This window comes from Mustela nigripes, chromosome 13 (assembly GCF_022355385.1).
Source record: "Mustela nigripes isolate SB6536 chromosome 13, MUSNIG.SB6536, whole genome shotgun sequence".
In the NCBI taxonomy this organism is placed as follows: Eukaryota; Metazoa; Chordata; class Mammalia; order Carnivora; family Mustelidae; genus Mustela; species Mustela nigripes.
In genome coordinates this window covers 49,876,950-49,892,035 of record NC_081569.1, presented here as the reverse complement: position 1 = coordinate 49,892,035, position 15,086 = coordinate 49,876,950, and the positions used below count along the sequence as shown (strand labels likewise).

The 15,086-nt window shown below is 43.1% G+C and overlaps 1 protein-coding gene across 2 annotated transcripts in view; it reads right to left on the bottom strand.

Annotated features, from left to right (window-relative positions):
* TEP1 (telomerase associated protein 1) overlaps positions 1 to 15,086 on the bottom strand; it is a 57,991-nt gene that overhangs the window by 36,311 nt on the left and 6,594 nt on the right. Inside the window, exon 1 of one of the 2 annotated variants that reach the window (XM_059372433.1) lies at positions 2,221 to 2,494. The exons of the other annotated variant lie outside the window; for it this stretch is intronic. The gene's annotated coding sequence lies outside the window, so the exon portion shown is untranslated. Of the gene's footprint in view, positions 1 to 2,220; positions 2,495 to 15,086 lie in introns of those variants that run through there. 2 annotated transcript variants of the gene reach the window in all.

Below are 15,086 nucleotides of genomic sequence, written 5' to 3'. Positions count from 1 at the left end.
CTCATAGAGTTATTATAAGAATAAATAAAAATGTACTAAGCATTTAGAACAGTGCCTGGTAATTAGTAAGTATTCAATAAATGGAAGCTATTATTATTATATATGTTATTATCAGTAAACTATCAAATCCTATTGGCTCTACTCCCTCAATGTCTCTCAAATCTATCCAATTCTCTCCATTCTGCCTGCCACCATCTTTGTTGAAACCCTACTCTCACACAGTATGTAAATTTGTCTAAAGGAGTTCCTCAGGATATACCACAGCCACCATTTATATTGCCTTATTTATTTTACCATGATAAAAAATTATTTTGTTTGCTTACTTGCCTACTTGTTCCGGGTTTCTCCTTACTAAAATAAAACTCCCTGAGGGTCAAGGAACTCCTCTGCATGGCCAGCAACACACACATAACCTGGCTTTTGATCCTCTCCCAGCCTCATCCCTTAGTGCTACTCCCATCTAAGCTGCAATCATACATACTCTTTTAAGTTTGTGAATTGCCAAGGTATCTTTTGACTTTGGATCTTTACACAGGTAGACGCCTATAATACTCTTCCTTTTACCAGGAGCACTTCCTTTCCCAGCTCCTCCTTTACCAGTCCAAATTCTACTTTCTTGCCATTCTGCAGGCCTCAGTTTAACAGTCAGTTCCTCCAAGGAGCCTTTGCTGACAGCCAGCCCGTCTAATATAGTGGCCTCTATGTTCTCACAACAGCAAACGTGCTCTATTACAAAACACATTCCTTACCTTGTAGTTGTCTGTCTTTCCCCCCACCAGACTATAAGTTCCTGAGGACAGAGATCCTTTTTGCCTTGTTCACCAATATTTCTAAAATGCCTCGTCAGAGGGATTTAGAGGCTTTTAGAGAATCTGGTGAAAGCTGTGTAGCTTTTTCAAAGAAAAAGATGAGTATATACCATTTTGCACTCGAACTTTCAGGGAGTCCATTCATGGATCTCTTAAAATCCCCCATTAAGTGCAAATTAAGAACTTCTGCCTGGCAAATGCTTAAATTTCTATCATGAGGAATGTATTTACTTACTTATTGGACAAGTGCTTATCACCTATTTACATTTAAGTATTTTAGGAATAAGTATGTTGTTAAGTCAATCACTTGATTGACTTAATGCACAAGAGCTTAGGGACAGGACTGCAGAATACTTCCAAGAAGACTTAATTAGACTGACAATCCATAACTAGAAAAGACAATGCTATCTCACCAGACACTAGTACACTACATTAGTACATCAGTGTGAACAAATTACATCAAGAGTGATGGCCTCTGTGCCCTAGTAGACTTCCTTCATGTCTTTGCACTATATAAGGAAGAGTGGGAAATCTCAGAACTGACTCAAGATATATCAAAACAAAATAAAAAGTCTTAAAATAGGGATGTCTGGGTGGCTCAGTTGGTTCAGGTCATGATCCCACCGTCCTGGGATCCAGTGCTTCCCGCAGTCAGCCTCCTCTCTCAGCCAGGAGCCTGCTTCTCCCTCTGCCTGCTGCTCCTCCTGCTTCCCCCCGCCCCCGACAAATAAACTCTTTAAGAAAACTAAATAAAATATTTTAAAAGTCTTACAATAAAAACTAAGCTAACAGAAAAATACAGTTAAATATTTTTGCACCCTAGAGTTGTTTGTGAAGGGAGACTCAGCTGGACTACAACTGAAAAGTAAAAATCCCAGTTCGATTCTCCAGAAATAACCACTGCTAACTGTTCTATATGAACAATTTCAGACACTTCCTATACATATACACGTTTATCCCCCACCCACCCTTTTTTTTTTTTTTTTTTGCAGTACACCAAGAGGACCACACTTTACACACTATTCTCTACTTAGTAGATCTTGGAGACCTTGCCGGGGTAACACATTAGTACCGCTTTTAAGCGGGCTGATACTCTCCTGCGCCGGCACACCCCGGTATTAGAAGCGACGGTCACACCATCTACTGCTCTGTAATGGCAGCTTCTCTAGAGCAGAGTGACTCATTCTCACCGGGTCTCTTTCCAAGTGCTTCCATCCCCTGCCACCCCACCCCCACAGTCTCCGCCGGCTCCCCCACTTTTCCTTTCACAACCACACCCCGTCCCGAGCAGCCGGAGGACGCGGCGGCCAAAGGCTCCCTGCCGGCGCCAGGACCTCCCGGCTCTCCCGAGCGTCCGGCTCCCCACTGCCGAGCTCAGCGCCCCGGACCCCAGGCCCCGGCCGGCTTCTACCTGCACCCGGACCGTCCCCGGAACCCACGGGGCTGGCAGACGCTGGCTGACGGCGAGCGTGCCGGTTCTCGGCAGCAGGAAGCCGGGCAGGACTCTCGGCTCCGCCGGTAGGAAGAGTGGAAGCCGGAGGAGGAGCGAGCGGGGAACGGGGAGGGGACGGCGCTCGGGCGTGGACGCGGCCCGGGCCGGGTGCGGCGGCTGCCGCGAGCGCGCACAAGGCCACGGGGAGCTGAGCCGCCGGCTGGTGGCCGGAACGCGTAGAGGACGCTGCAACCTCTCCCGGACCCGACTTTAGTCCCCGCCCCACTCGCGTCCCTCGCACTCCCCCTCCCGCCTCCTCCTTTCTCCTGTTGTGTCCTCAAACTCGGCTTCTGGGGAGGGATTTTGGCATGTTCTCCTCCTATCTGGGCTCCTTTTCTCTTGGTGTCAAAAATAGGTGGACCCTTCCTCCTAAAGTCACTTGGTGAGAGTGGAAATAAAAGGTGAGAGAAAGTCTAATTCCCTGTAACCTGGGGAAATGCAGTGGCCTGTTAGCAGGTGTAGATATGGAATAATTAAGGCAGAGTGAGCTGAGAGCGTGCCAGCGTCCACCTGGAAGAGATCCGTGGATTACAAAGAATCTATTTGGAGCTATCCTGAAAAGCTAAGCAGAACTTTTCCCAGAAGGTAGGTCTAGCTAGGCTCTGGAAAGAGACAAGTGACCTTTAGGATGGTAATGCTAGTGCCATTTCATAAAGAGAAGAGCCAAACAGATAGTAGCAGGAGAAATGTGTTTAGCTTGGGTAGACAGATTATCTGTCTTCTGGAAAATAACCCCTTCGTTAGGGAGGTACTCTTAGTTCTCAGGTAATCACCTGAGCATTAGCTCCGACTTGGGAACATCCTGTCTTCTCAAATTATTGAGCCAGAGTCCAGTTTCTTTCCTTAGATGATTCCCTAGCTTACCTGCCTTATCAGTCCCAACACTCCGTTCTTAAAACAGATATTTTTATGCCTACATTTATGTAGGCATTATGAACTACAATGTATAAATAATGTATTTTACCTACACACATAATTTAAAAATTTATAAAATGTCTGAAGAGATATAAAAGAATAGAAGGAAGATGATTTATTATAAAACACTATGTGGGGGCATCTGTGCGCTCAGATGGGTAAGCGTCTGCCTTTAGCTCAAGATTATGATCTCCAGGTGCAGGATTGAGCCCACATCTATCAGTCCCGCTCCCAGCTCAACAAGAATTCTGCTTCTCCCTCTCCCTCTGCCTCTCCCCTTACTTGTGCTCTCTCTCTCTCAAATGAATAGATAAAATATGTTTTAAAAAATAAAATACTGTGCATTTAATACATAAATATTTGGGCACAACATTCAAAAAGACAATGTGGTCCTCAGATACATGCAACTCTATGTAGAATTACCTTGACTGTAACAGCTACAAATACAGCACAAAATGGGTATGTTAGGATGGTGATTCAAATACATTAATAGGGGTGGCTGGGTGGCTCAGTGGGTTAAGCATCTACCTTCAGCTCAGGTCATGATCTTAGGGGCCTGCGATTGAGACCTGCATGGGGCTCTCTGCTCAGCAGGGAGGCTGCTTCCCCCCTTCTCTCTGCCTACCTCTCTGCCTACTTGTGATATCTCTTTTTCTGTGAAATAAATTTATTTCTGTGAAATCAATAAATAAGATCCTTTTTAAAAATGCTATCTTGGGCGCCTGGGTGGCTCAGTGGGTTAAGCCGCTGCCTTCGGCTCAGGTCATGATCTCAGGGTCCTGGGATTGAGTCCCACATTGGGTTCTCTGCTCCGCAGGGAGCCTGCTTCCTCCTCTCTCTCTCTCTCTCTGCCTGCCTCTCTGCCTACTTGTGATCTCTCTGTGTCAAATGAATAAATAAAATCTTTTAAAAAATAATAATAATAAAAATAAATAAAATAAAATGCTATCTTATTAAAAAAAAAAAAAAAGACAAATACCAAAATAGAGGTACTGATGTGGCATGATTTCCAAAATGCCAAATAATTTCTGGCAAATTTTCAAACAAAACAAGAAGTGATCATCCCATAATATTTATAGTAGTAGCATTCCTGGAAAGGTCAGGATATATTAAACCATATATAAAATGCCTTATGATTATATTTAAAATAAAATAAAATCTTAATTATAATGGGTTTTCAACTACATGAGTGACTGGCAAATCATTCAAAGTTTTCAGTGATGCAGGGTCGCTTATTACGTGGGAGGGCCCTGCACAGTTGCTGAATGTCTAGCAATCTTGGCTAGACATTAATCCTGCCCATTAAATGTCTATGGATAACTGTAATAATTATGAGAGGGAAAAAAGCCTCCACAAATTTCTGAATCCACTCCCCAGGTGCATTACTGCTCATTGGAGGTCTGTCTCAAGGGGAAGGAGAGGAGTTTGGTGAAGGAACACCAGATCTAGGAAACCCGTTGGGGTGCCTGGGTGGCTTAATAGATAAAACCTCCAACTCTTGACTTCACTCAGGTCGTGATCTCAGGGTCATGAGGTTGAGCCCTGGGACAGGCTCTGCACTGGGCATTGAGCCTGCTTTACATTCTCTCTCTGCCCCTCCCTGCCTGTCCTGCCCTCCATATGCCCACGCACTCTCTCTAAACAAACAAACAAAAAAACAACCCTGGGAAGCCAGAAAGAAGAGGTCCTGCAAAGAGACTCTAATGGTGGCATAGTGAGAAGAAGGAAATAAGAGATGAAAAGAGTGGAGTGCACATATGACTTCCTTCTGAAGGCCTAAATCTCTAAGGCCTGCTCCCCTTAGAATAAGGGGAATACCTTAGATAATTGTCCCACCTCAAGGCCTCCTCCTCTGCAGCTCTCCATGGGAACTATCTGCCCTACCAGTGAAAGAACAGGATATGCAAGCCCTTCCAACTTAGTCCAATGAGCTTTGAAGCTTCAGATCAGAGAACTCCCATCAGATGCAGGGAGAATACCAACCGGGGCCCCTTACTTCCTGATTTACTAGGAAGATCAAGAGTTTACTTTCTGGTTAGTTGTCGCAACAAAGAAATTTAAGGCCAGCAAAGCCTAAACACTGGAACTACTGGAGATCTTTTAAAAAGTCCATAACCCAGAGGCATCTGGGTGGCTCACTTTGTTGTCTCCCACTCTTGGTTTTGGCTCAGGTCATGATCTCAGTCAGGGTTGTGAGATCCAGCCCACTGGCAGGCTCTGCTCTCAGCAGGGAATCTACTTGAGATTGTCTCTCTCCCTCTCCCTCTTCCCTTTGGCTCAGGACTCACAGTCTCTCTTTCTCTCTAAAATAAATAAGTGAATAAATACATTTTAAAAATCTTTTTTTAAAAATTCCATAACCCTGGCCCCACCGCAGACCAGTTAAATCACAGTCTTCTGAGTCGGGTACCAGCAGTTTTTGAAGCTCCCTAGATGATACTAATACGCAGGCAAGTTTGGGAACTTCTGCCCCAGGGTCTTGCTAATCAAACTATGGAATTGTTGACCACTATCATCAGTATCACCTTGCTAGAAACACAGACTCTCAGCCTCCACCCCTGACCTATGAATCACAAACTATAATTTAACAAGATTCCCAGATTATTCCCACTCACATTAAACTTTGAGAAGCACTAATCTTGACAAGTGGAGTGGGCCCTGGCGTCTGCTTTTCCAAACCCTGGGGGCCAGATCTGGCAAGTGGTGTTTTAACAGGCTCTCCAGGAGATTTTGATATATGCTAAAGTTTAATAACACCTGATTAAAACTGGGATTGCTTCTCACCACTCTCCACACCCCTTAAAATTTCTAATTCAGTAGATCTGGGATAGGACCCAAGAATTTGCATTTCTAACAAGTATTGTTCAGGTAATGTTGATTCTGATCTCTGATTCTGGGATCACATTTTGAAAAACACTGGTCTGGAGTGATTCTCCAGACAGAGAGACAGTAACTACCTACCCTACTGCAGTTTAATAAGGAAAGCCTCTGCGACACCTGAATTTCATATATATAGTTCATATATATTGGGCCCAACTTGATTCTGTCCCAGTGAGAGAGCCACTGACTAATCCATAAGGATATTTCAGCTGGATTTTGAGGGAGCCAGATGAATTATCTCTGCCTTGCAACAGAGAAAATCTCTCGACTAGCAAAAAGTTTACAAAGTCCAAATGTAGTTTTTCTCTCCAGTGGACAGTTATAAATGCACATTGCCAATGTTTGTTCCATTGAGTCTTGCTTTCCTAAATTAGCCTCTTGAGTTGAAGCAAACTTTCTTCAGATTGTAGTGTCCAGTCTGATTCCTTTCTGGGGCGAAGGAGTGCCATCCTCTGAGCCTTTTGAAACACCTTTATTAAGGGCCCTCCCACCTATGAAAATTGTTCATCTCTTCTTATCTGCTTTATTGCACACTTCTTGTCCTCCCCCATTTTGATTCAACAAACACCTGCTATAATATTATATATCAACTACACTTCAATTAAAAAATTGTCTAATCTGTTAAGCATCTACCAAGTGCAAATGATAGCATGTAAAATATATAAAACATGCATTCTTCTCAAGGTGTCATGATCTCATGAAGGAAACAGACATACGCAGAAGTCACAAAATAATTACGCAGAATTCTGGAAAACAACATGGAGGTTCCTCAAAAAGTTGTAAATAGAGCTATCCTATGACCCAGCAATCGCTACTGGGTATTTACCCTAAAGATACAAAGACTGTGATCTGAAGGGGCATGTGCACCCAAATGTTTATAGCAGCAATGTCCACAATAGCCAAACTATGGAAAGAACCTAGATGTCCATCAACAGATGAATGGATAAAGAAGATGTGATATATATACACAATGGAATACTATGCAGCCATCAAAAGAAATGAAATCTTGCCATTTGCAATGACATGGATGGAACTAGAAGGTATTATGCTAAATGAAATAAGTCAATCAGAGAAAAATAATTATCATGCGATTTCTCTGATATGAGGAATTTGAGAGGCAGGGCAGGGGGATGTTGTGGGGGGTAGGGAAGGGAAAAATGAAACAAGATGGGATCAGGAGGGAGACAACCCATAAGAGACTCTTAATGTCACAAAACAAACTGAGGGTTGCTGGGAAATGGGGGAGTAGGGATAGGGTGGTTGGGTTATGAATATTGGGGAGGGTATGTGCTATGGTGAGTGCTATGAAATGTGTAAGCCTGACGATTCACAGACCTGTACCCCTGGGGCAAATAATACATTATATGTTAATAAAAATAATGTTTAAAAAAAGCTTTTATAAAAAAAAAAATAATAGGCATGGGGCGCCTGGGTAGCACAGTGGGTTAAGCCTCTGCCTTCTGCTCAGGTCATGATCTCAGGGTCCTGGGATCAAGCCCCCTGCATCAGGCTTTCTGCTCAGCAGGAAGCCTGCTTCCCCCTCTCTCTCTGCCTGCCTCTCTGCCTACTTGTGATCTCTCTCTCCATGTCAAATAAATAAGTAAAATATTTTTAACAAATAGGCAGATTATGAGAAATGCTATATTCCACTAGGAAACAAACTACAGGTTTATGTGGGGAAGGGACTTTGAGCAACTTCCTGGAGAGATAGGACTTTGAACTGGGAAGGGCAGGCCTCCTCAGATAGGAAGCTGAGATGAGTGAGAACCTTGGGAATGTAAAGGCCACTGGTTTCAATGGATTTGTTCTTCTTTGTGAATAATTACCTTTAGACTTACAGCTTGTGTTTCTGTTCAGTCTAACTACTACCAACTTCGAAACATCATACAAGTTGTGATACATGGACAAGCACTTATTCAGTAGTACCTGACATCCCAAAGTAGCCCTCTGGGCCACCTGAAAGCTACAGACGCCCATCAGCAGATTGCAAGAACTTTAGGGCATTTTTCTTTCTGACCCCTCTAACTCAAAACATCCCTGCGTTTTTGGTCTCTGACCTGTTGACATTTACTAACACCTCCCTTCACCTTCCTGTAAGGGACTGTAAACTCTCCCTCTTTGTTTAGTCTTCCTTATCAGGTATGACAGATTAAAGTAGATCACAAATTTGTTGCTTCTCCTGTCACTGAGAAATGGAGTCTGATTTTTCACTTCTTGAATCTGGGATGACTTGGTGACTTTCTTGGCCAATATATGCGCAGAAGTGTCATTCTGGGACTTTCGAGGCTAGGTCAAAGAAACTTTGCACCTTCTACCCAGGACTCTTGGAAGCCTCCCTCTGGAGGCTGCCGAGTAAGTTCAACTACCCTTAGACTACCACACGGAAGAGGCCATGTACTGGAGCTTTAGTTAATGATCTCAGTTGAGTTAGTTTTCCAGCCACTCCCATGAGGGCACCAAACACGTGAACCTAGCTGTCTTGGGCATTCCAGACCAGCCCACTGACAAGCTGAATACAACCCAAGTAACCTCCATCAATGAACAAAGAACAGAAAAATCATCTAGCTAAACCCTACCTAAATTTAAGTGAAACCAATGACACATAAAATCATGAGAAAAATGGTGAAGTAGTTGTTGTCTTAAGTCACTAAGTTTTGGGTAGTTTGTTATGCATCATTAGATAACTGGAACACTAGACCTGCAACATTTAAGGTTAGTTTACATCAGATTACATTGTAGCCAACCCACCCTCCTTAACATCTTAAATCACATCCTAATACATTGGTTTGTGCAATAGTGACTTGCAGTAGAATTGCTTATCCTGGCAGGTAGGTTAGCTGAAGTAGATGTCAATCCAGGTAGCAAGCATCTCTGCTTGGACAAGGAGGCTCATATCTGTAGAAATGGCTACATTCCCTCATTATTCATTCAACAAATATTTCTTCATTGATATCAGATTAATCAGCATCCAAACCAACCTCTGAGATGTATGCAGTGAAGTCATGTTTCCCTAATAGCTGTATAGCCCCAGGGTTACAGTCAACAAATACAAGGAGACACTGTGGTGATCTATCAGATTTAGCACTCCTTCCCACCCTTGTGCCCTAGGATCAGTCTAGTCATTGTGTTCAGGGAAGTGACCTTGTTTCTCAGCCCACAGAGAGGTATTGGGAAGAGGTCTTAACAGAAGACAGTGAATAGATTTAATATATTGTTCTGCTTTCTTCTACCTTTTGTATAAAAATGTAATATCAACTTTCATAATGTCTTGGGACATTGTTACATAATATTAGAACAAAAGAATCCATGCTGCCTAAAACTGTTAACAGGGGGCATCTGGGTGGCTCAGTGGGTTAAAGCCTCTGTCTTCAGCTCAGGTCAGGATCCCAGGGTGCTGGGATCAAGCCCCGCATCGGGCTCTCTGCTTAGCGGGGACCCTGCTTCCTCCTCTCTCTCTGCCTACTTGTGATCTCTGTCTGTCAAATAAATAAATACAATCTTAAAAAAAAAAAAACCTTTAAAACTCAGTTAACCGGTAACTTCAACACCTGCTCCCTGCATATTAGCAAACATGTGTTTTTTTTTTTTTTAAGATTTTATTTATTTATTTGACAGAGAGAAATTACAAGTAGATGGAGAGGCAGGCAGAGAGAGAGGGGGGAAGCAAGCTCCCTGCTGAGCAGAGAACCCGACGCGGGCCTCGATCCCAGGACCCTGAGATCATGACCTGAGCCGAAGGCAGCAGCTTAACCCGCTGAGCCACCCAGGCGCCCAGCAAACATGTGTTTGAACAGACTACACAAGTGGTCGGAGGCCATTTTGGGTGGCCACATTCTAGATATGCAGCTCTAACAAAAACTTACCCAGATTCACTACAGAAATTGCTATGGCCAGGTAATCTCACACTTAGTATTGTCCCATAGCACTGCTCCTTGTGAGCACCTGAGAAAAGGAGTCCATGCTGTGAATCCTGGAGGCTCTGAACAGGGCTGGACAATCCTGCCTGTAGCTTGCTAGCCACATTTTAGCAGTTGGAGAAAAAGAGCTGTTAACACTTTCCTAACTACTCAGTTTCTCACTTGACAGTCCAAAGGGTTCGAATGACCTGCCCCAGTTGAAACCGTCAGTAAGAGAAGGAGCTAGGACTAGAACACAAGTCCCTTGATTCCCAGTCCAGACCTTGACCACAGTAATCTGTTAGCTTTGACATGTCTTTAGCATTATTGCCTACAGAATGCCACTGTTTATTTTTTTTTATTTTTTTTTTAAAGATTTTATTTATTTATTTGACAGAGAGAGATCACAAGTAGATGGAGTGGCAGGTAGAGAGAGAGAGAGAGGGAAACAGGCTCCCTGCTGAGCAGAGAGCCCGATGCGGGACTCGATCCCAGGACCCTGAGATCATGACCCGAGCCGAAGGCAGCGGCCTAACCCACTGAGCCACCCAGGCGCCCCCAGAATGCCACTGTTTAAATGTTAAAATGAACTGCTGTCCTGGAGGCCTCTTTCTTTCTCTCTCTTTTTAAATTTTATTTACTTGTTTTGAGAGAGAGAGAGAGAGAGAGAACATGGGCAACGGGAGTGACTGAGGGATTTCCCACTCAGCAGAGAACCTGAGGTTGAGCTCGATCCCAGGCCCCCAAGTTTATGATCTGAGCCGAAGATAGACACCTAATTGACTGAGACACCCAGGTGCCCCTGGAGGCCTTTTTCATGCACACATTAAAAGAGGATGTTAGCAGTTCATAAGTCTTGGAAGATGGGGCCTGTCTGAGGAGTACAGACTCATGTCAAAGAGTAATCATATTAAAACAAACAAACAAAGAGTAATCATATTAATAACATGATCAGGAAACCTGATCTCACATAGGACTTGAGTTCTGCTTCTGGGTGGTTGGGGCATTTCATAGTAAACTTTGGATGTAAAAATAGTGGACTTGGGGGAATCTTTTAATGGCTTGTGGGAATAATGAAACCATATATGGGAATAAGGATAGTCCCAGGAGGAGTGGAATACTTGGCCACCACATTAGAGACTCTAAGATGGGTGTGGAGATGGTATAGTATAGTAACTAAATGTGCACTCTGGAGTTCAACAGATCTGTGTCTAAATTCTACTCTGCTATTGATGAGCTGTGTGACCTAGGCTGCAGAAGAAAATAAGGTAAGGTGATATCATAAACCCTGAACTGAGTAAGAGACTGGTCCTTGAGTCTGCACTAAGACCAGATATTGCTGATAAGGTAAAACGGCCAGTCAAGGTCCTCTGTTTGAAAAGTTTCACCTGATATACTATACTCACAACAATCCCTGGCTCAATACATCCTAGCAAATGAAACAAACTACTGGAAGGAAGAGCTTTGTGCTCTAGCTGAGCTTCTTTGAAATTCACAACTAGTATGTGTTACAGCACTTTTATATCAGACTCCTCAGAACTATGTCTCTAAGCCTCCAGTGTCATTTATACCTTTAATTGCTCCCATTTGTAGTATCCAGTAATGGGTTTCATAAATAAAACCCACCATTCTGTAGAGGCGGATCTACATTGGAGAGGTGACATAATTAAAGAAAGCAGGATCTGGGCTACCGGTGGCTCAGTTGGTTAAGCATATGCGTTAGGTTCAGGTCACTATCTCAGGGTCCAGGGATGGAGCCCTGTATCAGCAGGGAGTCTGCTTCTCTCTCTCTCTCCCTCTGCCCCTCCCCTTTGCACTCTCTATCTCTCTCACTCTCTCACTCAAATAAATAAATAAAATCTTAAAAAAGATAGAAAGAAAATGGGCTTGAATTCCTTCTACTTGAGTTTGAATACACACTTAACATTTATAAACAATATAACCTTAGGTAAATAAAGTCACTCCTCTAAGTTTCGGGTTTTTTTTAAAAGATTTTATTTATTTATTTGACAGACAGAAATCCCAAGTAGGCAGAGAGGTAGGCGGGGAGAAAAAAGACTATAATCTCACTGCTAGTGACATACACATATATCGCTGCATATGTATATACGTGTGTGTGTATTTTTTTTTTTTGGTCCTGTATTAACAGGAACTATGATACATTTACACTCTTCCACATGTAGCCCCTTGATCCCAGGGGTTGGCTAAGATTTGGAATGCAGTCTAGGCCCTGAAAGAGTAGTTAGGACTTTCTTGCCTATAGACCCCAAACTGTGACGCTTGTCCAAGCCAGCCTCTTGGTCCTTATGTATAGATATGTCACCTGGAAACTGCTCTCATAAACAGCTTTCCTCCTCATTACCTAGACTGTGCCACATACCTTGGCTTCCTGCACTTTATAAAGAAAAGTTTGAATGACATGATCTCTAAAATCTCCTCTTTCTATTATTCCATTAAACAATCTTGCTGGGCAATTTTCCAGTTTTCTGGCCTTGTGGCTTCTTCAGCCCTGGCTCTTTCTGGGCAAATAAGAATACTTGGTTTTGTATCTGCTAGGATTTTCACATAACTTTCACCCTCCTTTTTTTCTCATTTTAAACTTTTTCTCCTCTTAAACTTTCCAGGTATCCAGGACATAATACATGTAATGTTTTTAACAGATAAAACATTGGGATAAGAAACCAGTTAGGTTTCTATTTCAGTAGCTCAGAATCACATGATGAGTCAAGTAAAGAAGAAAGATAAGGGGAGAACAAGCTTAAATGATTTCAAAGCTTTGTGTATAGGACAAAGGCAAAACTGATAGTATCAACAAAGCCTGATGAATCTGAAGTCATGACGGTGGTTCATCCAAGTATAGGTAAGGAAGGCAGGAAAAAAAATCAGACTAGAACCCAGGTTGGTTATTATGACTTTACATGGAGGGGAGGGAAGATTTCTCAAAGACAATGAACATAAAGCAAGGTAAAGGAAGAACATGGACAACCTAGAATGAGCCACAGGAGACCAAGGATCCTGGTAGTCCAATGTATTTACTGATACCAGACATCAGCCTGCATGCCCAGTCCTATCCAGGTCCTGAGTCAGTCTTGAAAAGATAGGAGCAATACAGAAATTTCATCCTTACCCACAAAGGTTGAAAGAAGAGTGTGGAGGGACCTAGTAGGGGAATATCTAAAATCCTCATTATCTGATGTACCAAAGGTAAGAGTCCTGGGCCTCTACACACTCACCAAACTGTAGCTTAATCCCTGGATTCCCATGATTGACCACTCTGTGTGAGTGTTTTCCATCCCATTCCTGATTCTCACTCCACCTCCCTTCTGGGGTCTGAATCTCAGACTACTTGGCTAGGGCCCCAACCTGTTACCTGCCCTATATCAGGACTTTCTCAGTGAGGAGTAGACCACTGACCACTGTCCTGCTACAAATCAGAGGCCTTCTTCTCTCTTCTCACTCCTTCCTCAACCCAAAACCCAATAATGAGGGGGTTCCTGGGTGACTCAGCTGGTTAGGTATCCAATTCCTGAGCTAAGGGTCATGAGTTCAAACCCTGAATCAGGCTCCATACACATCTGGGTGGGATGCCTACCTTTAAAAACAAACACACAAAATCCTAAATAGCAAAAGCTAGAGACTTCTGTAACTAACTACCCCTATCCACATACTTTTGGATCCTTGGCTGCTAGCTCTGCCTGGAATGGAGCCATGCTCTTTTGGATAATATAGCTTTCTGCCACCTCTTTGGGTTTTTTTTAAATAATTTTTTGAAGGTTATTTATTTGTTTGTTTGTTTAAATAATCTCTACACTCAACATGGGGCTTGAACTCACAACCCCAAGATCAAGAGTCACATGTTACTCCAACTGAGCCAGCCAGATATCCCCTCTACCGCCTCTTCGGATTGGAGAAGTAAGATAAGGCCCAGGAGAGTATGCTCTCTGTAACCAGGGGAGGAGAAATATTCAGGAAAGAGCCAATTTTCAAGCCAGTCAATCCTGCAGAAAGATAAGGGAGAATGAGGATGGCCTTATATTATTAAGTGACAAGTAGATCATGGTGACTATGAGGGTAGGTGGTTTCAATAGTGTGGTGGAGATAGAAGCCAAATTACATGGGACTTTTACATGATTTTTATAATAGAAAAACTGAGACAAGAATCATTCAATAATTATGAAACCTTTATTTTAGTCTGCCTTTGCCTACAAACCACAAAAAATATGTTCACAGAAGTTCATCCTAAAAACTCAATCCTCATAGTTTCTCAGAACCTTCAATTTCCTTCTTCTCTGGTTTCTTCAGTCTTTCTTCCCTTTTCTCATATATATCCTACTTATCCCTCCTTATGTTCATCTATGCTCCAAACCAGAGATATAGGGGGGCAAAAGAACTTAATAATGAAACCTCAAAAAAAAAAAAAAAAAGTATGTCAAGCACCTCCAGGCCAGGATGAAGAAAGGCACAAGAGAGACTCCTTTATCTCACCCTTAGGAGCATGAGAATCTTAATGAACAATGGTAATAGAAAACTGACCTATACAAAGAACTGGCCCTTCTTTGCCCTGAGCTGCTCAGGGGTCAGAAATGGAAATACCAAACAGGAAAGACTTAGGAGAGATGTGGATGGAGGGAATATATAATTAAGTGCAAGCTACTATCTTCAGAAAAGCTCCAGAGAAGAGGGTGGGCTGGAAACAGCAGCAGAAGCCTCCAAAGAACCATCTGGAATACTGGCATTCCCTTTGCTAGAGAGACACAGGGCACTACATGTCCCACCTGCTCCTTTTCTCTGACTGGAGTGCCTTTCCCCTTTTCTGACTGGTGAGTTTCCAAGGAGTCTTCAAAATCCAATCCAAACTACACCCATTTGATGACGACTTCCTTAGCAGAAGCTTTTCCTGGGCAGAGTTCACTCCTCTGTTGTCTGAGTTCTCACACCTCTAAGAGCGAGCGAAGAGAGGAAGGAGATAAGTGTCCCTACTCCTAAGTCCACCCACAAGTCTACCTGCTGGTCAGGAGCTCTCCAATCTCTGTGTCCTTGTGCCTCATTTAGTGCCTGGCACATAGTAGGGGATTGATCACTATGTGCGAGAAG